Below are 25,298 nucleotides of genomic sequence, written 5' to 3'. Positions count from 1 at the left end.
TCTTTGATGATATGACTCTCTTTCTTGAAGTAGTTACAAACTTTCTTAGGACAGTTGTGAGTAATATGACCAAACTCCTTACAACTGAAACATTGCAACTTGTTCCTCCCTCTCCCTTGTGCTGCATAGGCTACATTCACAGTCTCAGAAAAGACATTCTCAAAAGTCATACCCATATGAGTGGATAACCGTTGTTCTTCATGCAATAAATCTCACAAACAAATATCCAAATAAGGAACATGTTTAATAAACCGGCTCGAACAGGCTCAAATTCAGATCTAAGTTTCATAAAAAACTGATAGCGTTGACTCTCAGCATGAACCGCTTGAAGAGCTGCGAGTGCCGCAGGGGGAACCTTAGCAAGAACAATAGCAGAATACTTGCTCCAAAGACTAAGAAAACCATAATAAAATTGCTCAATAGTCAAATTACCTTGATTGTAATTGCTAATTTCCAACTCCAATTGGAATTTTCGAGCGCTGTGGTCTTTGTAATAAATACGATGCAGGTAGTCCCACATAGCCTGAGCTGTAGTAAAACATTGAAGATTTGTGACAAGATGGGGCTCAATCGTCCCCAATAGATAGGAGATCACCTTAGCATCCTTGACCTCCCATTGGACAAGTTCTTTTTCATCAGTGGGAACTCGAACAGAACTATCAATATGATTTGATAATTCTTTCACTTTCAAGAACATTTTAAATTGAAATTCTTACGTAGAAAAATTCTTTCCAGTAAATCGTACAATAGTATTTTCAATAGATATGATGAAAGCCTACTAAAAAAAAACCAGCCCAAGCAGTCAAAAGAAATAACAACAAGCCCAAATCAAATCAGTTCCAACTCCAAGTGAAATAGAGGCCCAAACACGCAATACAAAGAAGAGAAGCCCACAGACATAGAAAAATAATTGACAAATGCTCAGCACAAAATAATCGGATACCTGCCCAACACCAAGCATAGACAACAACAGAAGTCGCCGATCACCTCACCACCACCACAGAACCTGATGTTTGCCACAGAGAGCACCGACAACCACATATACACCAAAATAGGGAGCCCGCAATAAGAAGTAGGACTCACAACGCCGACAGAGCTCTGACAACTAGTGAAATGGCAAACTCAAAAGGATGAACACCATATGGAGCTCCGACTCTCGACCAAGAACTAGAAAAAAAACTTGCGAAAATAGGAAAAAATGTTTTCCCGCTAACAACTCACAAACTCTCACGAAGAGCGATGGAAGCACACCAGAGATTAAGACCACAGAGACTAAAAACAGAGTAGGGGCTCTGGTACCATATCAAAGTTGGTCTGAATACCCTTTACTGAGGGTTTGCTTTCATTATATAGAAGATAATACACAATATTATTGCCCAGATTCTATGTTATACAAGGTAAGTATTTACAACATAATTTACAGCTATATCTAATCTAGCTAGAGAGGAGATTATCACAAAAAATACAAAAAATATTTTCCAAATCACATCTCTGTAAATTATAATCAAATCCCATAATATCCTAAATTATCTCCGTAACACGAATAACTAGGCCTCTCCTACTTCATCCTAACATATAGGCAACCTACACTTCTATCCTTATAGTGTCAGCGACCTACACTTCTGTCCAAATCAAACAGCTGGAGCGAGGTCACGCTGAGATTTATATGATGAGATATTGTTGACTTTATGAGATTTGATAAGACGGTGATTCCTCCTTGCCTTGGTAAGGAATTTCTTATTAGTTTTGCTGAGAGTGATTTTTTGTCATGCTTATATACTTATGGCACCCCTTTACTTGGTAAAGGACCTGGTGAGAATCGATTGTGCTAGGGGTGCCAGTCGGTTGGCAACACCCAGGATTTAGATCGGGATCAGGTGTGCAATGTTCATAAGGAAGTACACGTGTAAGTAAATGGATGTTAAAATGACAACGAAATAAGCTTAGGTCAAGTGCTATTTGTACAAGAGTTTAAAATGTAAATAGGTTCATTTATTATTCACCCAAATATTTATATGTCACTTTATTTCCCAAAAAATATATAAAACCATTCATTTGTACCTTATATCCAAATACGGAGGACCGAACATAAATGGTCGCTGAACAAAATAATACAACTCCATAAAACAATACAGTTACTAACAACGGAGACATACCTTTGTATCTATTGCTCGGGTGGGATTGGTCCTTCCTTCAGTTTTTTTCCTAGGTCTACCTCTACATCTAATTCTACAGTTCCGATAAATGAAACCTTAGGTAAATTAAACAACAATGACAAGACTGCTAATAAGAGACAATGTATGTGAGGATGTAATGCATTGTTTCGTGTAAAACTATTGTGAACATGTGTATTGTGCATGGCGAGAAATCACCTTCTGAGCAAAACACATGCATTCATAGTTATGGCGAGGAATCACAAGTGAAAAAGTATATAAACATGGCGAGGAATCACCATATTCTCAAGCATGTAAAACTTATATCGTATTACATCATATAGAATCTCATCTCATTAAATCTCATTACATAAAATCTCACACAAAGATACAGATGCCAAGTAGGGGAAATCACTTCACTGTCTGGCTTGGGCAATCACTCACACTCAACTAACGTGCAAGTTGATTCGACAGTTTCAAATAATACAATACATAGAGATATATATGTTGCACTGGGGAACGTCTACCCGACCAACCAGCTCGAAGACACTTCACATGATACGTCCGTGGCCTTTTCCTTCCCGTCTATTAAGTGAAGCCAATATGAAAATTTTTCACCCCAATCATCATGAGACATTCTCCTTCCCATATGACATTAGTGGCAACATATCGTAGGAATGGCTCGGGGAATCCTCAACTCGTCCATGATGATTGACACATGGTAAAACGCACACAAGCTCACGCCCACAATCACCACATCACCAATCTAAGCCATTCAAACATCAAGATCTTAAAATCACGAAGTAAAAATATTCATAAATATAATGAAAAAAAGTATTTATTATTTCATGAATAGAAATGGGAAAGGCTATAGAATATGTAATGCAAAACCCATGACACACCTACAACATTTACCCACATACCCAGCTCCGTCTTAGAAGGTAGCCTACCTCATAGTAATAGAAATGCTATGGTGGAGCTAGCGCTGCTCCTTCTAAAGCTTCTTGTTTCCTTCGAAGATTTTGACTCCAAATAAACTCGAACACGCAGTATCTCAAACGTGAGATTTTGGCTTTTACCTTAAGCAATTTATAGGGCAGTATCGCCAGGTATGCTTCTGATGGGACAAGGCACGAACGTCTCTGCAGCTTGCCTTGCGTCTAATCCGCAGTCCTTTCCAAGTACATGCCTTCCAATATGTGGCATTGGGCCATACTTTTGGGTTTAGAAGATACAGTCTACAAAGTAGTAGCCTTTACCTGCAAACCCGCTCCAAATGTGAATTCAAATGGAATTTGGGCTTTGGCATACGAAAAGGCTTCCCTTTGAGCGTTTCCATGTTATCTCGAAAAGCTCGTACGTTCGCCTAGGTCTTGTTCTTGACTATTGCTCGCCTTAGGCTCGTAGCTCGCCCATCATCCGAGTTACAAACTTCTTTAGCTCATTCTCTCGCTAATGTTTGGTTGCTCGACACAAGATGAAATGTCCTTTATTATACCCTGTGCTGAGATATTTCTACCAAGCTTTCTATATGGTGCCGCTTGCCCTTCCGTTGGACTAATTGCACTTTGCAGATCTCTCCTCCTTGTTTTTCACCAAACCAACGAGGGAAGATTATCATTGCCTTTCACTTGCCAAGGAAAGGCTCTATTCTTTGCCTTCCCTTTACCCTCGGAAGGTGGTCTGTCATTTTTTGTTGGTGCGATCCTCACAATACTTGAGTTTTATTCAGAGGGTGACTTCTCGCCGTGTATAAATATATATGTTCACTAATTTACTTACACAAAATTGTGCATGCATATTAATCTCCATTGTCTCTCATTGATAGTACATTTATTGGTTTTAACCCATAGGGATTCTTAGGAGTCTCACTATGGTGGTCCCACCTGCGGTTTCGTTTATCGAAACCGTAGATTTTGATGCAAATGTAGCCCAAACAGAGTTTCCCGAGAAAGAAAAACTGACCCCTCCCAAGTTGTAGATACGGAGGTTTGTCTTCGATAATAGTTATTTATATTTGTTAAGATGTATATTTTGTTTAGGCGACAAACCATGTTCGGTTTGTTGTATTATGATATAAGAGATGAATTGATAACAGTGTATAATATTATTTGGGAAGAAGTGACAATGACATATGTATATATTATTATTAATGAATGAATTTTCTTATGCTATAAGCCTCTGGTACAATTAGTATTAGTCTCCAACTAATCCCTTACTTATGTGCCTAGACCAGACAAAACATTTGGGGTGTTGCCAACTGGTTGGCATCCCTGTTACCACGAATTCTCGCTAGGCTCTTTACAACAAAGTGCCACACATGATATGACATACCCTCTCCCATAGAATTGCTGTGTATTCAACAAATAAGATGAATTAAAAATTATTAACCAACCTAAGAATACTATTAAGACTTTTCCATCTATTTTACCTAAATCAATTACATTGTTAAAGATTGAATTGCTTTATTTTACTTCAAATCTAACTTTGTCCTACCAAACAACCAGGCTTCCGCTTAAATATTGGGCGAGTTTTTTTTTTAATCTAGCATACTTCATAGGGTTGAATTTCTTGAACTTTCACAATGTAGCCAGTGAATTTCAAATTGATATTTTAGGACAGCAACCACACAGCCATGAGCAAACGATTAGTTTGGAATCATTGATGTGGACCAAACACACCTGTGGTTCCTTTTTTTACGCTCTTTCTTCTTCTTTGTTTTTTTTTTTTTGGTTTGTCGTTTTTGAACTTCTATCATTACGAAAATAGAAGTTACTGGATATGATTACTAGTGCCTGTCATTTTACCTGGCATAATGGAACTCTGCTTTCAAAAATTCGAATCCCACTTTCTCTGAAACCCCACCTGTCATCCCCGACATCTACTTGAAGGGCTGCAACTCAACTTATGTATGTTACTCTTGACTAAGTTCCGTTTTACACATTGTTTCTTTCTTTCCCCCGCATGTATGTTAAACTTGCACGAACTCTTAAGACACCCATATCATGTCTAGGTCCGAATAATGCTGTGTGTCTTAGACTAACTGATCAGGATAGAAATACAGAAAGATGCGGGTGACCGAATCTGGTGGTGGCTGGAGAGAAATGAAGGGGTTTGGGTTGCAGGTGTTACTAGGGCGATGGTTCATGATCTTTGCGTCTTTATTAATTATGGCCGTCTCCGGTTCGACGTACATTTTCAGCCTATACTCCAGCGGCATCAAATCAGCCTTGGGCTATGACCAAACAACGCTAAATTTGCTCAGCTTCTTCAAGGACATGGGTGGCAACCTCGGAGTCCCATCCGGGCTTATCAACGAGATCGCGCCGCCATGGGTGGTTCTCTTAATCGGGGCGATTATGAATTTCTTTGGCTACTTCATGATATGGCTCGCTGTTACTGGCCGTATTTCCAAACCCAAGGTATGGCAAATGTGTCTGTATATTTGCCTCGGCGCAAACTCGCAGTCATTTTCCAATACTGGAGCTCTAGTCACGGCTGTCAAGAACTTCCCAGAAAGCCGAGGCAGCGTTCTAGGGCTTTTGAAGGGACTTGTTGGTCTAAGCGGAGCTATTACGACTCAGATATACCATGCTCTCTATGGGGACAAATCACAGTCTCTGATTTTCCTAATTGCTTGGCTTCCATCAGCTGTTTCTTTTGTGTTTCTTCGAACAATTCGAATAATGAAGATTGTTCGGCAATCAAACGAGCTCCAAGTTTTCTACAAGCTCCTGTATATGTCCCTTGGCCTCGCCGGTTTTCTCATGTTTTTGATTATCATACAAAACAGGCTCAGGTTTACCGAGCTTGAATATATTGGAAGTGCTTGTGTTGTTCTGTTCTTACTATTTCTTCCCCTTGCAATAGTTATAAGAGAAGAATTCAGCCTATGGAAGAGAAAGGGGAACGCTCTAAATGATGCCACCCAGGTCAAAGTAGCAACTCAGAATCCACCAGCTTCGGAGCAGCAGGAGGAACCATCATTGTCACATGGCGAAGCTCCCCCCGGTCACCGGAAGGCGGATTCGTGCATGAACAACATATTCAAGCCGCCAGACAGAGGTGAAGACTACACCATACTGCAAGCACTTTTCAGCATCGACATGCTAATTCTGTTCATCGCCACGACGTGCGGCTTCGGCGGAACATTGACAGCCATTGACAACTTGGGTCAGATTGGAAAGTCGTTAGGCTATCCAACTCGCAGCATCAGCACCTTCGTGTCCCTCGTGAGCATTTGGAATTACCTCGGACGAGTCACGTCCGGCTTTGCTTCCGAAATCTTATTAGTCAAATTCAAATTTCCTCGTCCCCTACTGCTCACTTGTGTCCTCCTTTTGTCTTGTGTCGGCCATCTACTAATTGCATTTGCTCTCCCAAACTCTCTTTACGTTGCCTCAGTGATTATTGGATTCAGCTTTGGAGCGCAATGGCCATTAGTATACGCCATTATATCAGAGATCTTTGGCCTCAAATATTACTCCACCTTGTATAATTTTGGTACTGTTGCAAGCCCAGTTGGGTCTTACATTCTCAATGTCCGAGTGGCCGGTTTTTTATATGATAAAGAAGCTTCAAAGCAGATGGACGCCTTGGGTGTGAGCAGGAAAGCTGGGCAGGAGTTGACATGCACAGGCCAACAATGTTATAGAATGGCGTTCATTATAATCACGGCAGCAACGTTGTTCGGGTTCCTTGTTTCTGTTGTTTTGGTGCTTCGGACGAGGAAATTTTACAAAGGAGATATCTACAAGAAGTTCAGAGAGGAAGCAAAGGCTGCAGAAAGGGATATGGCTTCCACGGAAATGCAGGGATCCGGCCATTGAGAGAAAACGAAGCTGAAGCCAGTTTTTTTGCCCTAGCCGATCGATGCTGGCTCCTACCTTGGAATAAAGGCTGTGTTTGATTGCATTTGATGGACAATATTGCTCAGTTATTGAAAATTAATTAATTTTTGTGGCTTTTGGAATTAATATTGTTGGGAGTATCGGCATCGCCGCTCTAAATTAGTTTTGCCTACATCTTGGGGCCGGGAATCATTGAGGTTACTTTTTATTTCAATTCATGGAAAGCTTTCCAAATACTACATTTAGTTGGGTATGGAGTTTTATATTTGGTTATTATAAACTTTATCATGAACAGAGTTGTACTATCTCTTAGATTTCGATCTTTAGAGATAAGCTGTCTGGATTAGACTATGTCAGTCACAATAGTATACTGAAATTCTATTAACGTTTGTAATTGACTCGTTGTTTGAAGTCAACTTTATATGTCCTCCTTTAATGAATGGAACGAGATCCGTTGTTATAAAAAAAAAAAAAAAAAAAAAACTCTCCACCTTCAAATTATATCTATCCTCCTCTGTGCTCTGAATTTATATACTTTTTCATTATTCATTCTTTATCTGTCTCTATTGATCCTGTTTGGAACGATTTTTTTTTTTTTTTTTAAAGGTAGTGGTTTTCAACGATTATACATTAATTAGAGTATTTTGGTCTAGCCAAAACGAAGTCTAAAATTTGCCTAAAAATTAAGGTTTTAGCTAAAGCTAAAGCCATTAAATAAACTAGTCCATATTAGATTAGTTATTTTAAAGTTAAAATAATAATATAATATTATATATTTTAATAATAATTTGTTTCCATTTCCTAATGTTTATTATATTTTACTGTATAAAAGAAAAATATAATTCCTCAGAAATTTAGAACACAGTAGATACATAATTCTTAATTTTTATTGTTAATTATTTGAGAATAAAATATGGATTGATGGATAAACAGTGCCTCTCCAAATTTAGAGAAGACTTTAAAATTATTGTAGCTCAAAACTTAAGCTAGATGTTTTTGATGAGTCTAATGCAATTCATTTTGGCAAAAATGATCTATATCTTGAATTTCACTGACATTTGGTTAGTCTAATGCCACTGCTCTTAGTTTGTATCAGGATGTTCTAATTTTTATAAGAAAATGCTATATACAAGTCTTGTATCTCACTCTTAGTGTTGATGTGGCATTGTCGTAACCCTTGGATTATATTTTTTTTTATAGAAGTAAAGTCAAGAATTAATACAAAATGATCTATATTTGTAAAATGCATAGCTTATTACCAATAAAGTTCCGAGGCAATCTCAAGTAAAGTTCCCACCATCCTATTGGAAAAGGATTTAATAGGAAAAAATAGATCATATAGTTTGCATTAAAATCAAGTTATTTCTTCTATAAAAAAAAAAAAAATTCAAGTTATTTCATTTCCTTTTTAATTGGACTCGTTATTTTATGGGGCACTTTTTAAGAAAGATCACATTAGCCCCTTCGTCCCAATGTTGGTAAGCATTGGTAACACCACATCGGTTTCAAAGACAGCTTGATGCGTATAATTTCACAGTGGTGCTACTATGTCGCTTTTATGTGTCTATGACTCTATTATGTCCGCCGCTTAGTGTAAATTATATTTTTCTTCTTATTTTTTATTTCAAATATTTTTTAAATATTTTTAAAAAATAAAAAATATCAATAAATTAATAGTCACTTCCTTAACTATTAAAAAATAATGAAAAATCTTAAAGTAAATATAATTTGAAAAAAAAAAGAAAAAGAAAAAGAAAAATCCTAAATTTTAAAATAGAAAAAAAATATATATATTAAAGAATATATTATAATCTAAAAGCAGTAAACTGAAAAAAATATCTGAAAATTTACATCAGTTTTTAAGGAAGGAACCAATTATATTTTTTAACTATTTAAAAAAAATTCTAAAAAGAAATTGAGGGTTGTAGCAGCCATGACCACCAATCACACAACTAAAATTACATTGCATTATTGACGAGGGTCACTTTATATTACAATTCACCCTACAAAAAAATATTTTTATATTTTATAAAAAAAAATATCCTTAAATCTTATCAAAAAAACTATAGATATAAAGCGAGCAAATAGCATTCCTCCAAAGCAATAATGAGTGGCTTCCAGATACTTAGTCATTGCTCTTATCCATTTATTGTAGTGCCGTGCTGTGGTTGTCATAAAGGAAATGAACTAAGATTTCGAGGTATTCACGTGTTGTACGTGTTCTATTGCTGTCTTCAAAAATTTTCTATCCATCTCGATGTATCATGGCAAGATACAATCAATATAAAACGAGTGGGCCGGACTGATCTTTTAGTAAGGTGGAAGAATAAAAAGGCACCAAATATGGTGGAGATCCATTATTTCCCCGCAGCAGTACCAATATGAAACCCAATATGCCTGCTTCCTGCAGTACCTTTCAAAGTTCAGAATCACATATATCACTAGTGCAAGAAATATACTACACCAAGTTCCTTCCACCACTCATATATTTGTTGATGTCATATTTCGCACGTTCTTGAGTCAGATCCCGTCAACTTGGATCATCAGAGTTGGGCCTCGATCGGTGTTGTATGGAGCCCCGACAATGGTCTTATGAGGCTGTACGGTGTCGGTTCGTACATCATTGACAATAAACATTATTTAAATGCAAGAAATGAATAGATGAACATACAAATTTTACGTGGTTCGGCATTAGACTTACGTTCATGGGGGTTTGAGGATAGGAGATTCTAATATAATAAGCTTGTTTACAGTCTCTCGTGACCTTTAATTTCTCATTATACAATGAAAGTTGTAGAGTTAATTTATGGATAAGTTCTTCCTGGAACTCTCTAGTTGAAGAAGAAGTCCCTAAGTTCAAAGAAGTCGAAAGATCAGATCAAGAGTCCGTCCGTAATTTGTAGGTTTCCTCTGCCTTTTATTACCTGCCCACCACTGGCTTTATGTCACTTCCGTACTTTTTCTCTCCTAACACCTTACACCTTATCTTTTTCTGCTTTATGTCAAATCACCATTTTTCTCTCCTGACATTGCTCTTTCCTCATTCTTCGCTTACACCTTTATGCCTCTCCTTTAATGTCTCTCACTCTTCTTTATTGTTTGATCTTCTAGTGAATCCCCCCAGTGGCTAGGCCTAGGACATTCTATGGGCCGGAAAAAACCCCTAACATTAACCTGCCAATTCCTATCGAACTTGTTTGATGGAATTTTTATAATATGCTTTCCATTTTCCCTACTTCATTCTGCTGGGCTGTTTGTTTTTCCCGTTGGTTGGTCTTTAGGTGGGTTCTACCCCGCCGAGCCTTTATGTCGTCGCTTTGTCATTCTGATTTCATTTAATCTTCTTTCCCTTTTCTTTTCCTTTGGTCGCCTTTCCCATCTACTTATGACTTTCCTTTCGCTCCCATTTCCTTTAGCCGCATTCATTTCGCCATTTTTCTTTAGTCGCTCCTATTTTGTCCCCCGCCGAGCCTCTCTTTTTATTTTTCTTTCCTTTTACTTTGTCCCACCACTTTTCTTTTGATTTGCTCATTCCTGCATTATAAGAGTGTTAGTTTCTGTTTGTGAAGATTCATTTGATGGAGAGTCCACTGATGAAGATTTTGTTGGTGGAGATTCTACCGATAAATATTTTATAGATGCCGATAAATCTTTTGTAGATGGAGATTCCACTAATAAATATTTTGTAGATGAAGATTCTACCGATAAACATTTTGTAGGTGGAGATTTCGCCGATAAATATGTTGGGTGGAGATCCCGCTAATAAATATTTTGTAAATGAAGATCCTGCTGATAAATATTTTGCAAATGAAGATCCCGCTGATAAATATTTTGTAAATAAAGTTTTCGCCGATATAAGTAATGTCGGGCAGCCGAAAGACTAAACTTGCACTTCACCATGAGTCAAGCCGGCCGCCCTACCTAAGGCTGGTCTCGCCTGTTGACCCCCACGAGAAGGTAAGTAGGAGATGTTGGCCCAATAAGTAATGTCGTGCAGTCGAAAGACTGAACCCGCACTTGGTCGTGAGGCAGGTCACTTAGGTTGGTCTCGCCTGTTGACCCTCACAGGAAGGTAAGTAAGAGATGTCCGGCCGTGCCACGCCATCTCGGAAGTAATGTCGGGTAGTTGAAAGACACTGGGCCTCCTTAAGGCAGGTCCCGCTTGTTGACCCTCACAGGAAAGTAAGTAAGAGATGTTGCACAAGTCATACCTGTTAATGAATTTGCAAACCTGAGTTGTTTTTTCTTGGATGCGGTGAAGGTTTGAGGCGCTATCCATTTGGCGTTCTGTTATTGGAGATGAAGTTCCATTGATAAATTTTTCGGGTGGCCGAAGGCCGACCCACACTCCTCCCCGAAAGGGATAGAGCCACCTCTGGCGTGACTCGTCCATTTCTACTCGCGGGGAGGTAGGTTGGAGCTGGTGGAGTTTCCTTTGGTGGTGATTCTATTGTCAGAGAGTCTTTTGTTGAAGTAAAGTCCGTTGGTGGAGATTTTGTCTTTGGGTGGCCAAGGGCAGACCCGCACTCCTCCGTAAGAGGGATAAGGCACTCCTCCGTTGTTGAAGTAAGCTGCTGATGGCAATCCCATTGATATAAATTACATTGATGATGTCTGTCTCTTTTTATTCATTATTCGGGCGGTCTATAGACTCGACCCTCACTCCGTCAGGGAGAGGTCGGAATGCCTCATGCCATTCTGCCTCTTTGTCCCCTGGGGAGGTAATTCGATCAGCGATGTAACTGGTTAACTCTTTCACTACGACGGGGGTTGGGGTAAGTTATTTAGGTAGCCGTGAGGCTGATCCCGCTCTCCATTGTGGGAAGGATAAGGCAACCTTAAGGCCTATCCTTCCATTTCCATATAGTATCCTGCTAGGAGGTAAGTAGTTCGGGCAGTCTGTTACTAAACCCGTTCCCACCCGTTGACATCATAGGAAATGGTAAGTTTGGGTTAGGCTGTCACTGATCCCACACTTCGACGTAGCGGGGGCTAGGGTAAGTTATTCGGGTTGCCGTGAGACTGATCTCACTCTGCACTGCGGGAGGGATAAGGCAACCTTAAGGCCTCCAATTGAGATGCAAGGAATCCATGATGTATTTCATGTGTCGACTTTGAAAAAGAGATAAAATAAATTGTATAAATTAGTATTTTCATTTTTTTTTTTCTAGTTTAAACTTAGGCCTCCAATCCTTTCCTAAGCACAGATGGTGGCTTGGGTTCTTCATCAGGTTGATGAGTTTCTATTTGGGTGGGCCACCGTCCAGGCCACCACTATTTATACAACTGACCCTAGCGGACGAGTTACTATGTTAAATTCGTGATGTTTACCTTTCCATTGCCGGATGTATCAGTGGAGCCTGTCAAGGTACCTCTTGTGGAGGATATACCGGGAAACTTGAGTTGGGAACGTTAGGGAAAATGGAGATTTGAAAAAGAGAAATGATACTTGCAGTCGTGAGTATGCAAGTGTCGTGCAGTCGCTTTGAAAAATGGGGACATCTACTCATCGTATATGTAGAAACATTTCGATAATTTTTCTATTTTATAAACAACATAGAATTTTTTGATAGAGAGATACTAAAGGAATGGCCTACTTGTAGTAAGTTGTAGAAGGTATCCTTAGATAATGAGCCATGATAAAGTCTCTCTATAAGATTAAAAAAATTGATGTCTAGGAAGGATTACGACTTTTTGGTAAATGTAGTCTTAGAATACCTCACGATTATTTATTGTTTTATTATTACTTTTTACTATTATTCAATATTCTATCATTACTTTTTCACTATTATTCACATAATACCTCACTACCCAAACGCAACCTTAATTGTGGCTAAATTAATTATATATAATTTCGAAGAGTGTCCTAGTTATCAGTTTTTATATATATAATATCGTACTAGAGAATTTACAACATAATTTGAACTTTTACAAGCTATTGTCTAACTGTTTTGAACTACGTATGGTAACAGCAATGTAAATCTGGTTTGAGAAGGAATAGATTACATTATGGTTAGTGTATTAGAGCATCCCAACCAATTGGCAATCATGGCAAAATTTTCAAGAATCAATGACTTATAGTCCCATATCTGCATAAACAATCAAGCAAGCTCAGGTACAAAAATGGAAAGCTCCAAGGAAAAACTCAGTTATAGCAAATTGAGATATAGTTTGGATCAAAATAAAAGGAAGATGGATATAGAGATTATAGGCAGAGATGATCTTGGAGTACCATTAGCTGCAAGGCTAATTCCAAAGGATTTTTGTCCTTGTCACAGTTCAAGGAAGAACTGAGTGGGCTTATGGGCTTCTCCACCTTCGGCGTCATCCCCGTCTTCTTTTATTAGATTTAGTGAGTCAGTTCTGGTGGGCCGGGTGTTTGTTCTTTGGGGCCTGGTTTGTTTACAGTAGGACTTATGCTTTAATCTACTTGGACTTTTGCTATTTTCGCATGTATTCGGCCTGGCCCATGACATCTATAGCTTGCATCGCCTGATAGAATTATGGATATAAAATAATATTAAAAGATGTTAAATATCGTTAACGCTAGTTTTTTTTACAACTTATCTCATCTCATCATTACAACTTTTTCAAATTTTCATACAAAATAAAATCAATTTTTTTAAATCTCAAAACAAAAATAATATTAAAAAAATATATTTTAACAATTATTTTATTTAACTTTTAATTCTTAACTCAACTCATCTCATCTCATTTGTGAAAAACAAACGAGGTCTAAAACTAAACCATTTCCATCCTATATGTAAGATAATTATTCATTTTCATAATTACTCCTCTCAACTCATTTCATCTAATTTAATCATTACAACTTTTTTAAATTTCTACATAAAATAAAATAAACAATTCAACTTTTTTCAAATTTCAAAACAAAAATAATTTTAAAAAAATATATTCTAATAATATTTTATTCAAATTTTAACTTTAATATCAACTCATCACATCTCATCTGTGAAAATAAACGAGACTACTTGAAGTTAGCGAACATTTTGACAGGGGTAACTGATCGTGAAACTTTATAGTTATAATTTTATTGAATCAAAGTTTTCATGTATGATTCGTATGAATAAGAATGAAAATTGTAGTGTAGAATGGAGAAATGTAATTAATCATTATAGCTTAATGATGAACTTTAGGTAGGTTCTATTTTTAATAAGAGTTAACAATTAAAAAGGAACTGAACTCGTATATTTGATACCTATATAGTATATTGGGGTTTATTAAGGAAACAGAAAAAAAGATACCTATATTGGGTTCTTCTTCACTAAACTATGAAAAGTTATACCAGCGTTTTTAATTTGCTAGAAATTATAGAATTATTACTCTATAACAACTTATTTATAATTATGTAATAAAATAATATTATTTTAAATTTTATTTGGCTTTTCACTTTTGATTTGATGGATTTAAATATAATAAAAAATATTATTATTTTTAAAATTATATATAAATTGTGAATAAGTTGTAAACTATCTACATATATGTAGGGGTAATTTTAACCATTTGACAACAGATTTGAGTTTTGGGTATTTTTGGAAGCCACGAAATCGATATATGTACGGGTAATGTTAATACAATCGTAAGGTGAGCTAGATTCACGCATTTTGTCTTGAAAAGAAAAATAGGGTCCAATGTTATTAAAAAATAATTTTTTTTATGTGAGTTTTAAATTTATCAAATTTTTTTAAAGAGAATGCACAACGCTTACATATACTATGACTCCAAATATTGTTTCTCAATGCATATCCAAAAAGAGTTGAGAGGGGCATACAAAGTCACTGTCTTTGTATGTTAACCCATAGTTGTCGAAAAGAGATGTAGTATGTTATTAATCTCGAGAAATGATATTTATAATTATAAACTATGCAAACACAGTGCACTCCTTTTGAAAATAGTGAATATTTATGAAATTCACATAAAATAAATTAATTTTTTAATAGTAGACTACACATTTTTTCATAAGAAGTGTGCGATGCATACACAACTTATAACTATATCTAGCATTAGTCAACAAACTTGTTTTTTGTCTTTGTAGAATTTTTTTTAGATCAAGTAGAAATTGGTTCAAAGTACTTAGAGCATCCACATCGGTATAAGCAGATTTTTTCTAAATTTTAGCTAAAAATTCCTTACATTTGACTCATATTTCTAAAACCTCCTACATTTAACTCCCTATTTTTCTTTCTATTTTATTAAAATAATATTTCTCTATTCTTTCTTTATTATTTTTTCTATGAATTATGTTTACAATCTTAACTACTCACTATTTTATTTTTTTTCTTATGTTTTGAACTATTACTTTTTAGCAAATATTTTAAACAAAATTTTAAATTATTTTTTTGCAGGTACGATAATATTTTCAAAATTATTACGTTTTTAAGAATAATATAATTTTTTTTTGTCAAAATTTGCATTTTCCAACTATAATATTTTATAACAGTAAATTTTAAAAATTAATAGGGAATTGAGATAGATAATCAAATTCAGAGTAAAAAAATAAAAAAAATATAATTATTAAGGAATTGAAATCATACATAACAATGTGGAAATGCATGTTTGTTAATAAAAACTAGTTAAATTTTTAGTAAAAATGACTTTATTTAATATTATTGAAATATATAAAAATATTATCTACCTCTCATTAACAAAACAGTTCCGCTTTGGAGTGGTACCGACCGTTTTAGCCTTTAGATCAGCAACCAATAAAATCTTGACACGTTAGCTTTATACACTATAACACAATGAGGATCACTATATCAGAACATCAGTACATACCTTACATCTTTTACTTGTTTTTCGCTATACCTGTTGCAGCCATCGTCGCCCTCCCTATGTGTTCACTCCAACAGCCCACTCCACAACCACCCACAACCATTTCGACGCTGGCAACAGCCACCCATAACCATTCCGACTCCAACAGTAGTAGCCTGGAGCAGCCACAACCACCCACAACCATTTCGACACCAAAGGTAGGCAGACCGACGCAAACTAGTCAACCACCACGCATTTCGTCAACACCCATAACCACCATGAAGTCTGACAGCCACCATGCAGTCCGACGCGGCACCATCGTCGACTTCCATGGTTTGTTAACTTTTCTGTCATTTTTCCTTTGTGCTTTCCTCTGTATTTTTGCAGTTTGTTTTGTTCTGTTTTCATGAGTGAAATTGCCCGACAACAATATCCCTTATACTTTGCTCTCCTTAATCTGTATTGTCTTTGGATAAATTTTATTTTAAGTATATTTTGTATGAGTGGAAGGAGCACTTCTATTCTGCACCTCTCCTATAGCAATCGGTAGAATTGTAGCTTAGTCTAGACCTCTTCAATATTCATGGCCACTTATTATGGACTTTTTCATTTTATCTTCTTTTCCTTAGCTTCGATATTGTGGACCTCAAGAATTGACTCTCAGCCCCCAATTCATGCTTTTTGTAATGCTTGCCAATTCACATCCCCATTGTTCTGCATAATTCTATATAGGATTTTGTCTGACATTTTTTTTCTGCTACATGTTGCCCCAATGCTTTCAAGCTCCATTGACTTTTACATACCATTCTCTCTTACCTATGGATGGCTCTGTTAATCCATTTGCTTAGATAAAGAACAAAGAACAAGAAAAAGAAAGAAAGAAATCAGAAACGATTCTCAAACCTTTCTTTGAATAGTTTCATGATCTGTATATTGTCATTGGATAAATTTTATTTTATGTATATTTTGTATGAGCAGAAAATTTTGGTTGTATTCACATGCTTAAATTTGAGTAGAGTCTCATTTTTTTTTTTTTTTGAGTATTCACATATGGAGTGACACCTCATGATATAAAGAATCTCTTATTTATTATGTGAAGGCAACATAACATGCACATGCCACATGTATGAGTTTATGGGAATTATTTGTAGACATATTCTACAAGTTTTTGGTAGAGAATTTAAATTAGATTAGTTGCCACAACATTATATTCTAGAGAGATTGACACTCAATGTTAAGAGTCGAGCCATTCTTGAAATACCAACTTCTGAAGCACATGTAACAACACAGGATGATCCTACTATGAGAAAAAGTAAGTTAACGATGCAATTTTAGGAGATTTCAGGACTTGGCTCACAATCAGTACAAAAATTCAATCATCTCTCTCTTGCCGTAGACAAAATCCACAAAGAGTTACTTTTAATTGAAGATATTATAGAAAAAAATTTAGAAGGTGGAGATCCCTCAACCATTGATCCTGCAATGTTAAAAAGTCAAGTTATATCAAATTTTTCACAAACAATACATGATCCCCCACAGGTACCAACAAAAGGACGACCAATATCTTTGAGGACAAATAATCCAAAAGAGACTCAACCATCAAATAAAAGACATTGTAGCATTTGTAAGCAAGAGGGACATGCTAAGAATAACTTTCCTTCAGTGAGGTATACAGTCAATGCAATTTTTTTTAGTTGTTTACGTTTAAATCAATGTGCTTCTTATTTCTTGTGTTTTATTTGTGTTTTTTTTTGTAGGGATCTTGGGCATACGACTGACAACATATCTCAAAATTTGGATCTTTAGTTTTACTTCAGTTATACATTGTATGTGATATTTATATTGATTTCATTTTTATGTGTTATAGTAATAACTTTTTTACAAGTATAATTGACTTTATTACTATGTTACTGTGAATCATCATTGGAATGAAATGGTGAAGCTTTTGCAAGAAGAAGATTTGTTGGCTTATGTTACGGTGAATGAAGAATGATGTATTGAATGAAGACTTTTTTTGTCCTATTTTGTATTATTGTGGAGTGAATGAGATTTTATGTTTTTTTATGTTGTGTTGAATGGAGACTTTTTGAACTTTTAGCAATGGAGACGTATCTTTATGTTTTTTATGTTGTGTTGAATGGAAACTTTTTGAACTTTTTGCAATGGAGATGTAACTTTATGCTTTTATCTTGGGTTGAACCCTGTTTTATGGAGATTTTGGCGTTGAATCCTCGTGCGAAATATTGTAGCCTGTCATATTCAAGAGTATTTGATGAGATCATAGCAAATAGAAAGCACTAAGGAATTGGCGTCCATGAATTGCAAAAGAACGTGCCAAAAGAATTGCAAATGAGACTGACATTGTCTTCCAATGAACTAGAAATTGACGTAATGATTATACGAGTCTTAGCAATGACTGTCGTCCATCTGCATAGAAAAAGTGCTCACAACATTAAATAAAGTGACTTAATGATTAAATGAATCTTAGCAGTGACTGCTGACATACAATATTTTTTCCCCTGATACATAAAACTTACAGCAAAAATCATAATAAAAAACAACCATGACAAGAACAAGGCTTTCAAGGTTCGCTTGTAATTCTTCTCCATCGCTTGCAATCTGGCTTCTTCAGTCTTTACATGTTCATGATGAATCCTATCATTCCATCGTTGAGCTAACTCCAATGTCATTTTTCAATGCCATAAAAGTTATCAACAATGACTTCATTTGCACCATTTGTGTTTGAGACCCTAGCAACTGCTTCTATTTCCCACATCTTGAATTTAGCTTTAGTCAAACGTTCTCTAGCCAAATGCACCCAATTATTGGTTTTGGATAGTTTAATCCCAAGTCCACCCCTAAAGCTTTCAGTACATAACATGGTGCATCCCAAGGATGATGAATCCACTCAATCGGCATCCGTGCTAGCTCAGGCAGCCAATGCCTCACATATTCACCCTCCGGATTGAATTTTGAGCTTTGAATCTGACTCCAAAAATTAGATAGAAAGAAACAAAAAGTCAGGTGTGAACTAAATTTGTGGCTTATTGTCCACAAATAAAACTCTATTCTGCTCAGCATGAGAATAAGGGCACCAAAGGAGTAAAAAATGTGTTTGATTTTCTTCAAAAATAACTACTTTTACTACCTTTCTCGAATCATGCAAAAGACTTCTAGGATATGTAATAAAAATTTCATATTCAAAAAGTTTTATCCTTACTCCAGTCGACATCTAATGGCATGGCTTATTCTTATGGGGGCATTTGGGCATTCTGTGGAAATTTTATACACACACACAAAACAGCACTTGAATGCGAGAAATGTAGATCACACTTTGCCACACAATTACAAGACATAGCCACATTAAAGATCATGAACTATCACTCAAAAAAAAAAATTATCAAGTCAAATATCAGTGAACAAGTGAAATATTAGAACAAGTCAAATATCAAAACAAGTTGAACTGGCATTGAAATATCAGAACAAGTCTCAAAACACGTAGGAGTTTTTGAGGAAATTTATCAAACACCTTCCCTGCCTTCCACCCATTTCATTACAGAATCCTTTAAATACATTTGGGTGGTTTCCTTAATGCAATAATGCATCTTACATCTACATTCCATAATCTATATTAGAACCGACAGAAACAAACAACTTGCATTTAAATTCCATAATCCATAATCCATCTACATTCAAAAAACTCCAAATAATATGAAATATAAAGCATTTCCTACTTGCGGTTTTGACGAGGGCGAGAGAGAGAGAGACGAGGGTGATTTGATTCGGCAAACAAGTAAATTGACGTCGACTTCCTTCACAGCATTACAATGGCTATGAATTTGATGAGGGCAAAAGAGAGAGATGAGGGAGACCACCATGCGGTTTTCTCAGATTCCACCTTTCCCGCAACCTCCATATCTTCCAATATTTCCTCCTGCATTAAAGCACTACTAGTATATCTGGATTGGCTTTCCTTATCAGTATCATACGTCCAGAAATTCACTAGGAACTATTAGAAGCGTTACATACGTTAACACTTATCACTTGAATAAAAAGATTCAAAAATTTAAAAGTTCATTCTTTTAACAATGCCCTTCCTTGTGTGGGGAGGGGTAGTGGCTGCCCCACCAAGGCCATCTTGCGATTGCCATATCTTGACCACCACCAAAGTGGCTTTGAGTCTCTATGTAGCCCGATCTAGGCCACCAAGAAGGTGGTCTACCCTCCCCCACCACCGCTCCTTGCATGGGAAGGGGTTTTGTTAAAAAAATAATATTATTTTTTATTTTTATTTGAGTGACACATGTTGAAAGTTGATTGTTACTAATGTGATGATGACTTGTTTCTAACAGTTCACAAATAGAGATTTGCTACAACAAGGAACAATTTGATCTTAATTTATGAATACCCCTCTTTTCTTTTTGGTCATTCTCTCCTCTGAAGAGTAAGGTTTGAGTCTCTTTGCTTTGTCAAAGACGTGAAGTCTCTCAGACCTCATCTGTAGAGTGGTAGTGTGAATTATCTACTCTTTGTGAAGGTTTAAGCCTTACAAAGGAGGAGCATGTTATTAATCTCTCAGAAAGTGTTCTTCAAGCTTCACAGAATAGAGGCAAGTAATGTCTCTTGGCAATGATCATATCAGACATAGGGGTAAACAAAGAAATTTTTCGGTCCACAAGGTCTCAAGTGTGGAAACTTGAAGGGTGGATTATTTTTAAAGAGATCGGAGAGAATTGGTTTCTAATGGAGTTTCATAAGTCTTTAGTTGCTTTTCAAGACTTCAAAGGCTACATTGCACCACATGATATTGCTTTCTCCCAAGAACATTTTGGGTGTAGTTTCATAACTCTCCCTTAGCAGGCATTCTAAAGAAGTTGGAGAATAGACTGGCTTTGCAATAGGACAGGTTCTTAAGTAGATGTTGACAAGGAAGCTACGGGTTGGGGTAAATTTCTAAGGGTAATAATTGCTATTGATATTACCAAACCTTTTGCACGAGGAAGATGGTTAAATATTGGTGGAAAGTTGCACTGGATTGTTTTCAAATATGAAAGGCTGCAAAACTTCTGTTTCAAATGTGGCGTGTTGAGACACATTGGTGGGAGTTGTTACAAGGCTATCAAAGACAAGCAGATGTGTATGCCTCTCCACAGCAACAATATGGCACTTGGCTTAGGGCGCAGCCTATCAAATTTAGCTCTTCTAGTTCAAAAAAGTATGGTGGTAGTATGGGAGGTGCACCACTGCAGACATGGCGACAACAACATTCTGATAGAGAAGAAAGCAATGGCACCAAATTAGGCAAGGGAGAATATGTGCAGCAAAATGGGGTGCAATCTAAGGCTATTAATGCATAATTGGTAAATATTGATTGTGATGATATTGCCAAGTCTAGGAGGGAAGGTCAAAACAATAATCCTGGAAGGAAGGGGATTTCAAAGGATGCTACTTACCAAAATGGGAAGAATTCTTTTAAAGGAAACTTTCTTAGGCAGGTAGCTCTAACTCCAACGGAGATCAGCAGGTTGACACCTCACCAGGTAACAATCCCTCTGCCAGCATGGATATTGAATCACCTTTATTAGTCCCTTCTAATGTTCCTATCTCCAAAGAGGACACAAATGTCAATAGCACAGTCAGCACTGTAAAGTACACTCCTGCTAATGCTTGTGTTGACCAGATCACCAAGAAAAGTAGGTGGAAAAAGCAGGGTTAGAACTTTGTCTCTAAATACTAATGCAGGTTCACTAATAAAGTAGTGGTGAGTAAAAAAAAAAGAGAACATGAAGTGGGTGAGGAGGAGCTTCTGGTTGCTCCAAGTGTGTCAAGAAATAGAAGAATAAGCTCATACCTGCAAGGAGCAAAACTCAGGACTCAATGATGGAGGTTGTTAAGTAGCCCCACCAACAACAATGATTTGCCTAAGTTGAAACTGTTGAGGGTTTGGGAACCCTCAAACAGTTCGAGAACTTCACCATTTGGTAAACACTAACCGCCCAAATTTTGTTTTCCTTGTTGAGACTAAATGCAAGAGATGGAAAACAGAAAAAGTAAAGACTCAGTTGGGTTTTAATAGAAGTTTCATTGTGGACAATTTAGGTAGAAGTGATGGATTAGCTTTCTTTTGGAAGGACCAGGATGATGTTAATCTAGAATCTTATACTCAGAGTCACATTTCTCTGAGAGTAACCCAGTTAGACACGAGCAATACATGGATTTTGATAGGCTTTTATAGAATCCCTCTAACTGCCAAAAGACCACAAAGCTAGAAATTACTGAAAGCTGTTAAGCCAATTGCTAATTTGGCCTAGCTTTGTATAGGTGATTTTAATGAGATTCTCCGTCAACATGAAAAGTTTGGAGCAACACTAAGACCTTATAAATAGATGGAAGAATTCAGAGAGGTGATTGTGGAATGTGATCTTAGTGACCTAGGTTATCATGGCTCTAAGTTCACTTGGAGTAACAATCGGGAAGGAATGGATTTCACTAAGGAAAAATTGGATTGAGCTTTGGGAAATTCAGAGTGCCATAACCTTTTCAATAATACTAGAGTCACACTCTTGCTGCTAATACCTTAGATCATAGCCCTATTCTCATTGAGATGGGGATCCTGATGCAACAAGACAAAAATTTGAAAAGGCCTTTTAGATATGAAGCAAAATGGGTTAATAGAGAAGATATTGAAGTAGTCAGGAAAGCATGGAAAGATGTAAAGAATAATCTCACACAGACGTCCAAAGGACTGGTCAGATGTAAAGAATTCTTGGAAAGATGGAGCAAGGAAGCCTTTCGAACCAAAAGGAGACAATCAACACCAAGCTATCTCTACTAAAAAATGTTTAGGAGGACAATCAAGGTAATCAGAGTGAGCAAATTCGATTATTAAAAAAGGAAGTGGATGACTTACTTGATGGGAACCAAGATGGACCTAGTCTTAAAGATCATTTGCAACTTCCAGATGGGCCAAGAAAATCAAAGAGACAATGCAAGGATTGATGCAATCTAGGGGTCACAATATGTGACATGACCCGTTAACCCAATATGAACACGACACAATGAAAGCGGGTTAGGGTTTAGCCTTAATGGATTCGGGTCAAAACGGGTTGACCCGTTAAGACACGATTGCTTAACGGGTCACTAACGGGTCAACCCGTTATGGCCTGTTATAACCCGTTATCACCCGTTAAGAAAATTAAATTTACCTTTATACCCTTAGACCTAAAGGGCAAGGAGAATGCTTTACTTCCTTTTTCAAGTTCTAAATTTGTTTAAATCTATGTTTTTAATTTTTTATTAAATTTGGAATTGTAACATTAATATATTTACATTGTATGTTTTGTTTATTATATTTGAAATGTAATTTTAATAATAAATATTATTATAAATTGTGTGGATCATATTTGTTTGGATTGTAATTTTTAGATTTGTAGTTAGTTTTTTATTTTTTATAGATATTATTTATATTTAAATATTTATATAAAATCAATTAAGTCAAATGGGTTGTGTCATGTCGTATCGTGTCTGTTCAACCCATTAACGTAAACGGGTTGAAACGGAACGGGTCGTGTCGCGTCATGTCAATTTATTTCTTATTCATTAACGGGTCGTGTCGTGTCAACCCGTTATCTTACCGTGTCATGTTCGGGTTTAGAATTTTGACATGAAATCCTTAACGGGTCGTGTTCGTGTCGATCCATTAAGTGTAATGTACATACCTTGACACGACACGAACACGACTCGTTAACACGATTTGACACCCCTAATGCAATCCACTTGGGACGAGTTTAGCAAGAGCCCAACATTCAAGATGGGGCTTGAAAGATGAAGATCCAGTTTTGATTCATTTGATCAGCTATGGAAGAGGGCAACGACAAGACTTAAAGGCTTTGGGCTCTTGAAGGGTTTCAACTTATTTAATTCATTTAAAGAACTTATTTTATTAGTTTAGAATAATTGAGTTTATTATGGGAAGCACTTAAGGGGGCCTATGCAAGGGCATATTGGGAAAGTTATTATTTTATTAAACTAGGGTTAGGGTTACTGTAGCCGAGTTACTCTAACGCCGCACTATAGCCGCTACACTGTTCATTCAGGGGCACTTTCGGAAGATGAGGATTTATTTTGGCTAAGGTTTCATTAGGTTTTGCTTTAAATACTCTATGTAGCCTCTTTTTAATCAGTTTATGAAATTTGATGAATTTGTTCATTGTGAGTTGAGTTTATCTCCTTTTGTTCTTAATTGAACTTTCGAACTTATCAAAAGTAAATCACAACCTTTATGGGGTTCCTCCTTTGTAATCTGTGTACTTGAGATGTGTTCTTCAACGGTTCTAGATTTTAATATAATTTAGGTTCTTGAAACGAGTTCTCATCGGGTCTAGGTTTTCCATCCATTGAGTTGATTTTGGCTTTCTTGGGGAGTTTTCAAATTGATTGTGGGTTCAAGGGATTCCATTCCCGCGGGTTCATATAATTTAATATTCAGAGCAAGGTTTTCAATCAGGTCTGATTCTATCTTTTATTTCTTGCATATTTAATTCTAAGGTTTCATTGTTTTAGGATTGATTACAAAAAAAAAAAAAAATAGTGGTGGCTGGCAGATTTCTTCACTATTATTAGGGTTGCTGAAATTCATTGTTCTAGGGTTTGTGTTGGCTGAAATCTCTTATTCTAGGGGTTGTCGTATATCACTTGCCTTAGGGTTTTTGAGTTATTATTAGAGTTTTCTCAACTGCTTATTCTTGATTGTGATCGAATCAGTTGGTGAAAAGAAAAGAAAAGAAAGGAAAAGAAAAAAAAATAATCTTAAAAAAAAAAAAATTCCGAGATTTTTTCTTGAACCTTATCATTAAAGGGGGTGCATACATCATTAAAGTTGGTATTTTGTCTTATAGGTTACTCTTTCATTCGTATAACTTCCTTAATTCTCGTGTCGTCTTTATTCCTTTCGTGTTTCGCTTGTACTTGTTTTCTTGGACCCAATTACTAGTTGGGATAAATCAATGTTGCATTGTCTTGATTGAGTTTAATTAGTTCTTAAAGAACTTGAGTGGGAAAACTCTTGAGGTAAAAGGCAAGAGAGTGTGAGATTATTATCGAATAAAAAGCCAATTCAGAGTTAAACACGATTGGAGTGACATTATTTGACTGTAAACATGTAAGAGAGTGTGTGAGATTTTCCACTAACATTCTTTTTGTGTAGAACATTAAGATGTCCCATAGGAGTGACTTTTTACCAAAGGGGATGACAGATAACTCATCATTTGTGTTGCAAGCCATGCAACAACAGTTTGAGCGGTTGAACTTGGTGTTGGGTGAAGTGAGGGATATTATGAATCATCAAGAAGCAGTGATTAGAAATCTACAAGGTGGGAGAAATATGAGGCGACGTGATTCTAGAATTGAGAATGGGTATGAGAATGGAGAGTTTGGTGAGGATGAGGAAGGCCTAACATCTGAAGTTGGATTGGGTGGACATAGAGGGGTTAGGCGTGGAAGAGAACTTAGGGCAAACTCAGGGGGT

General features: G+C 36.5%; 1 pseudogene; it reads left to right on the top strand.

Annotated features, from left to right (window-relative positions):
- Positions 1-4,977: 4,977 nt before the first annotated feature.
- LOC109011997 lies at positions 4,978-7,419 on the top strand (annotated as a pseudogene).
- The last annotated feature ends 17,879 nt before the right edge of the window (positions 7,420-25,298 follow it).

The sequence above is a fragment of the Juglans regia genome, chromosome 3 (genome assembly GCF_001411555.2).
Source record: "Juglans regia cultivar Chandler chromosome 3, Walnut 2.0, whole genome shotgun sequence".
NCBI classification, from domain to species: Eukaryota; Viridiplantae; Streptophyta; class Magnoliopsida; order Fagales; family Juglandaceae; genus Juglans; species Juglans regia.
The sequence above is the reverse complement of the archived record's forward strand: the minus strand, read 5'-3'. Positions and strand labels throughout refer to the sequence as shown.